The following is a 6,821-nucleotide window of genomic DNA, read 5'->3' as shown; positions in this document are numbered from 1 at the left end:
CCCCCATTTGCTCCTCTCCTTGAAAAGCAAAAGAAAAACTCCCTCATTGGTACACAATCCCCCCGCCCCGCACCTCCCCAAACAATTCGGAGTTGTTAAGTCAGATGAATTAATGTGCCATATATCCAGTTTACATTTACTCTGTGAAAGGCCCTGTGTAGGACAAGGCAAGCTTTAATAAGTGATGAAAAGACGTTGCCTAGCCTCGGGAAGCCTATTTATGAGTAGGCAAGACGGCCCCAGTCCTATAATACAAGAAAGACTAAGGAGAACTAAAAGCTCAGGGAGGCAGGGGGCGCTTCTTCCTAAACAGGAGACATTTAAAACTGAATTTTCAAGGCTGACCAGGGTACATATGATCACTTGGTGATGAGAGGGAAACAGCATTCCCGACAAGAATAGACCAAGGTATAAATGGGGAGGGAAGCACAAAGCACAAAGATAGGCATGTAAGTATGCTTGCAGAATAGGTGGGAATTATGGGAGGAGGGGTTTAGGGATATGAGCCATTCATGCCAGATGAGTTAGATCCTAATAGCGGTGATGAAAAACAGTACACAATACCTCATTACCTTGTAGTCTATAAATGCCTGATTTTAATAAGGCTCTACTACTTGAGTACTTTAATGCCACCTGACAAATGGAACAAAGGGAAATAAGTCTCACCCTCTATGAAGCAGGTTTGCACATTTAAGTTATTCTTTGCATATAATAATAAACTCAGATGCCATCTCTTACTGTTCTTAAAACAGCTGTACACAATAGGAAAGGGGATTATTTCTTCTGATTCCTAGATTTGGAAACTGAAGCTTGGAGGGTCCTCATGAGTTGCCCACGTGTTCACTGGAAGGGGCCACATCCAGTGTCCCTCGCACTCATATTTCCTATGAGCCTAAAACATAGATAAGGAGGGAAGCATTTGTACCTTGTTCCCATTACTGCTGCTTTGTTGCCATTTCTGTGTCATCACCACTCTTTCCTCTGCTCTTCCCTCTTGATTATCTTAATCTGATTAATTGCATTAATAGCAGTCACTAGTAACCATTTAAGGTTATTATCTCTCATTTTCAAAGCAACCAACCAGAGCAGGTGTGATTATCCCATCTGATATAAGAGGAAATGGGGAAATAGGGAGAGTGACTTGCTTGTGGGTGATGAGGCAGAATTCCAGCCCAGTCTATCAGATATCTCATCTCTGTTCCTGTCCTGGAGGTTCATTAGGGAGCTCTGGTGGCCTGGGGAGGATGAAATGAGAACAAATGTATTTAGCGTTCTTAGAACAATGCTGACGCAGTGTAAGCACTGAATAATTATTGGCGTTGTTGTTAGCAGTGGGGGTGGAAGTGATAGTAGCAGGAGTGATCATGCTGACCCTGGCACTTCAGTTCCTTTTCCACTGTCCTGGGCGGCCTCCCATGTTTCCTTCTTTGTGTCTTAGGCTCAGCCCCATTCAAGAGCTCCTTCTTATTCTATGGGATGCCTTTTTTGCATTTACTCTTTCTATTTTGGTCTGTTCGTATTCTTTGAGCCTATTACTTTAATTGTGTGATGTTCTTTTAAAATGCATCTAATTTATGTGAGAGTTCAAAAGTCTGTTTTTTTTTCTTTTCAACATTTATGTTGTTGTTGAGTCTATACAAACATACTCGACATGTTCAATTCATTGACAGTAATTACAGTCTTTTCATAGAATTGTTCCTCCCTGTTAATATAAACACAATGCCTTCTTAATCCAGATGTCTCTATGTCTCTATCTTCCCTACTTCTCTTAATGCTCTACTTGCCACAGTTTCTGGCCTCTATTAGATTGTGGAAATCGTTACTTATTGCACTTGCTGCCCATGCCATGCATCTGCCCCCTTCACACTCTGAACTTCTTTTGCTTCTGTTTACAGTTCCTCCTTAACTCCTGTCATCTGGAGCTATAAGCAAGCTGTGGCACAGAGATGGGGCAGGCACTCATGTCTCCTGATAGAAAGGGGTCTGAGCAGCCAGGTGGGATCTGCCATGGGTAGAGTCAGGGTACAGCTCTCAGAGTAGAAAGTATAGTTTTAGAATCAGAAAGCCTCTGCTTGGGGATCACACTGTAGGTTTTTCCTATCTGTAGCTCAGCACTATCTTGCTCCTGCAACTCTGTTTCTTCTGGTCCTGGAAATGCCCCTCTCCTCCCCCTTTTGCTTTCCTCTTTCCCTCCCTCCTGTGAACTTTCTGCTTGGCTTTGGGGAAGACTCTTCTGGTACAGTGAACTGTTTTACAGCCCATTGAACACTCATCAAGCCATTCAATTGCTGTTTTAACTTTGGCACTAGAGAGATAGTAATTGTGGGATAACTTAATTTGCTCATATGTGGGGAGAGGAATAAATTGAACTGTTCAAGGGAACATGAGACTCTGATATAATAGGATTAACTCATCCACAATGTCCATTTCCATGTGGGACTCTTTTATGGCATGTACCTATTATACCTGAGGTTACTTGCCCCAAAGAACATTGAGAAATCATTGGCAGTGATATATCTAAACAAGCATAACAGATTGGTACATTGTGAGTTCTAGTTGCTTAAAGGTAAGGAGTTGTACTGCCAACTCAAAGGCAGGTGGTTTGAATCCATCAGCTGCTCTGTGGGAGAAAGATGGGCAGTCCTAGAGGGTCAGCTCTGAGTCAGCTCTGAGTTCAGGGCACATAATAACAACAACAATAACATTTAGAGAAAGGTTTAAATACAGTCTGATGAGTAATTCAGAGGACAGAGGAATATAATGATGAATTCTAGGAGGCAAAAGAATATAATCTTTAAAATAGAAGTGAGCAAGGACATAATTATTTAAGGAAAAATGATTTTTATAGGCTTTTATAGGATAATAATGATGGTGATGTGGGCATATGAAATGTTAATTTTTTTCAAAATTATAAACGCCTGCTTTGGTTGATAAATCCTGTACCAAAAGCAAAAGTACCCGTGGTTGACGCAATGAGAAAAGATCCAATGAGGATCCAAAAGGGCGGGCCAATAGAGGGCATAGGCCAGTGGTGATTAATTTAATAGGACAAAATGTATGGGAATGACATATGAAACAATATGTATCAAAACAAAAAAGTAACACAAAAATTAAAAAAAAGAACTGAAACCCACTGCTTTCCACCTGATGCCTAGCCATTAGGTCTCTGAGCCTGTGAAAAGGTCCACGAGACTGCCAGCCGTTTCCTTCCTTTTCAGTTAGTGGCCACGAGGGCTCGCTCGTGTAATCCTTCTAAAAGAGATGCAGTTCCTCAGCCCTCAGTGATAGGCACCCCCATAAAGAAGATGAAGAAAATAAATATCCTTTTATTTTTTAAGATGGTCTCTTCTGATTTCCTCGTGCATGAAGTCGGTCAGTGGGATTTGTGTTAAACTGGGCATCAAAAGACTTGTGTGACCTTGAGTGTACAGTCTGTCTCAAGGACGTTGTTAGTGGACATGTCACTCCATTCCCTGCTGATTAAAGAGGTGGCTCCATTCTTTGACCCACGTGGATCACCAGCACACTCTCTTCCTTTTTTTTCTTTCTTGTAGGCTCCAGGACTGAGCTTATCTGCCTCTGTATTGTAGGTGGCAGCATTCTCCTTGCCTCTTTCACTTCTTTTACCCCTAACCTTGGGGTGACAATGCAGAATTTTCAACCTCCCTCCAGCCTTCTGCTTTGAAAGTAAAGAACCTGTACTCTTATTTTACTGGAAAGGCAGCAAGAAGCGTACTCCATGAAGCTTTCTCCTTTGGGCTCTAGGCTGTCCTGAATTTGAAATTTGAAACTTAAGACTCTTATCTGTCTGAATTATAGATACTTTGATCTCTGCAATTTCTCCTTGCCCTTGATCCATTTCTCCTTGTCCTGTTTGGCTTTCCAGAATTATATTTATCAGCTGGTTGGTAAAATAGACTTAAGTAATTGGTAAAACTCGATTTCACATATGACTTTTTGAACCACATCTCATATTTGTATTTTTAAAACCAGGTGCTTCTGATACCATGTGCTCTTGACTCTGTTGTGTGTTAATTTGCAATAAAGATAAAAAGAAGAGCGCTCATTGCTTTTTGTCAAAAAGTCTCCTCCTTGTATTTGGGTGATCTGTTCCTGTTTTCTTTCTGAAAGATTACTTTCTTTTTCTTGTTTTAATGGTCAGCTGAAGTGCCTTCTTTGGAGGTGGTCGTGTTGTTAGGTGCCATTGAGTTGAAAACGGCTCATAGCAACTCTGAATGATAAAGCTGAACCTTGCCTCATGCTTCGCCATCTTCATCATCTCTGATCTACTTGAGCCCATTGTTGTAGTCACTGTCAGTCCATCTTGTTGAGGACATTCCTCTCTTTTTCTGGTCCTTGTCAGTCCTTTTCCAAGGACAGGCCCCTCCTCACAACATGTTGAGAGTGTGTGAGGTGGAACTGCATCTTTCTTGCCTCTAAGGATTACTCAGGTTTCACTTCCTCTAAGATATACTTGTTTATTATTTTGACAGTCTGGGATAGTCAGTACTCTTCTTCAATATCAAAGCTTAAAGGCATCTATTCTTCTTAGTCATCCTTATTCCTTTTTGAACTTTCAGATGCATAGCATGTAATTGAAGAGACTGTGGCTTGATTCATGTGCACCTGAAGCTTTATTTAAACTGATACCATTGCTCCTTACATCTTTGAAGAGGTTCTCAATGGCAGATATTCCCAATGCAACATGTCTTCTGATTTCTTGCTGCTATCATGAGTGTTAATCGGGGATTCAAGCACGATGAAATCACTGACAGTTTCAATCTTTTCTCTATTATCATGAAGCCCCCAGATGAGACAGACTGATACAGGAACTGAGGCAGTGGAGTTAGGTGTGTCAGAATCAGTGAGACTGGGTCAGGACAGGGTAGGCTTCAGAGCTGCTATACATATACACCTGGTCACTATGAGTCGCATTAGACTTGATGACTCATGGAAACAACAGCATGATGTTGCCTATTAGGTCAGTGATGAAGATTTTTGTTTCCTTGATTTTGAGATGTAATAATCCATATTAGAAAGTCTAATCTTGGATCTTCTGTAGCAAGTGCTTTAAGTCTTCCTCACTTTTAGTAAGCAAGGATATGCCATCTGTGTAATGCAGAGAGTTGAGTGTTCCTCTGATCCTGATGCCACATTCTTCTTCATAAAGTCCAGCTTCTCAAAATTATTTGCTCAGCATTCAGATTGAACAGATATGGAGAAAGGATATAATCCTGACACACTCCTTTCTTGATTTTAAACCATGCAGTGTTCACAGGCTCCTTTCCTCTTGGTCTAGGTATAGATTTTGCACAAGCATCATTAAGTGTTTCAGGGTTCTCATTCTTTTCAAGTTTCACCAAAATGTGTTATGTTTCACACAGTGAAATGTCTCTGCATAATCAATAGAACATTTGTAGACATTCTTATGGTATTTTCTACCTTTATTTAAAAGCCGTTTGACATCAGTAATGATATATCTAGTGCAATGACCTCTTCTAAATCCAGCATGAATTTCTGGAAGTTCAATGTACTGTTCTTTTCTTTTTTAAAATAGTCTTAGGCGAGATTTTACTTACATGCAATATTAATGTCATTTGATAATTTCCAGATTCTGTAGAATCACCTTTTTTGGGAATTAGAGCAACTCTGGATTTCTTTCAGTCAGTTTTCTAAGTAGCTGTCTTCTAAATTTCTTGGCACAGGCTAGTGAGCACATCCAGGGCTGCATCTGTTTGTTGAAACATTTTTGTTGTTATTCCATCAATTGCTAGGACCTTATTTTTTTTTTTTAATTTTTTTATTTTTACTAATGCCTTCAGTGCAGCTTGAGCTTCCTCCTTTATTGACATTGGTTCTTGACCATATTTTACTACCTGAAATGGTTCCGTGATAGCCAATTATTTTTGATACTGTGACTCTGTGTATTCTATCACTTTTGTTGCTCCCTAGATCTAAATGATTTTATTCATGGCATCCTTCAATATTGGAATTTGGGGCTAAAATTTGTTTTTCCATTTTTTGAACTTGAGAAATGCCACGTGAGCTTTTCGGTTTTTATTTTCTAAATCCAGATTTTTACATATTTTATTTCAGTACTTTGATTTGTCTTCTTGAGCTGCTTTTTGAAGTTTTCTGTTCATCTTTTTTTACTTTGGCATTTCTCCCCTTTGTTTTGGCTTCTTGATGCTCTAGTGCAATCTGTATAGTTTTATTGACATCCTTTTGCTCTTTTCTTTCTCCTCTGTCCTTGTAATGACCTTGTGCTTTCTTCATCGATGATATTCTTGATGTTATCCCACAACTCATCTGGTCTTTAATCATTAATGTTCAATGCCTTAAACATATTCTTCAGATGATTTTTAAATTCAGGTGGAATAGCCTTCTCCAATTGTATCATTGTTGATCTCTACAATTTCTTTTTGCCCTACAACATAATTAAAAAAATACTTTTTTTGATGTATAACAGATAATTTTTCACCAGTTGAATATGATATTCTTTGTATCAACTTTTAACAGTGAAAACAATGTTAATCTTTAATAGGACGCTTCTTATTTTATAGAAATCTTTCCTATATCTTGAAGGCCAGAAAGTATGCAAGGAATCTCTTGTATGAAATGTTGTTTTTTTTTCTGTGTAGGATTATATATATTGTTGTTGATTGCCTTTGAGTCTAGCACAACTCATTGTGACCTTATGAACAAAAGGCCTGAAGCCCCTCTACAACTATCGACATTTATCAAAGTTCATAGTTTCCGGAGGCATGTTGTTTAGGAAATGAATGTCACTGCTACTCCAAACCTGTCAAAGTATGCCATTG

At 39.3% G+C, this 6,821-nt stretch overlaps 1 protein-coding gene across 1 annotated transcript in view; it reads left to right on the top strand.

Annotated features, from left to right (window-relative positions):
- SLC9A2 (solute carrier family 9, subfamily A (NHE2, cation proton antiporter 2), member 2) overlaps positions 1–6,821 on the top strand; it is a 180,631-nt gene that overhangs the window by 1,325 nt on the left and 172,485 nt on the right. The gene's annotated exons all lie outside the window — the stretch shown is intronic.

This window comes from Elephantulus edwardii, unplaced genomic scaffold, assembly GCF_000299155.1.
Source record: "Elephantulus edwardii isolate Elephantulus edwardi_28Jun2011 unplaced genomic scaffold, EleEdw1.0 scaffold00036, whole genome shotgun sequence".
NCBI lineage: Eukaryota > Metazoa > Chordata > Mammalia > Macroscelidea > Macroscelididae > Elephantulus > Elephantulus edwardii.
This window is presented reverse-complemented; position numbering and strand designations above follow the sequence as displayed.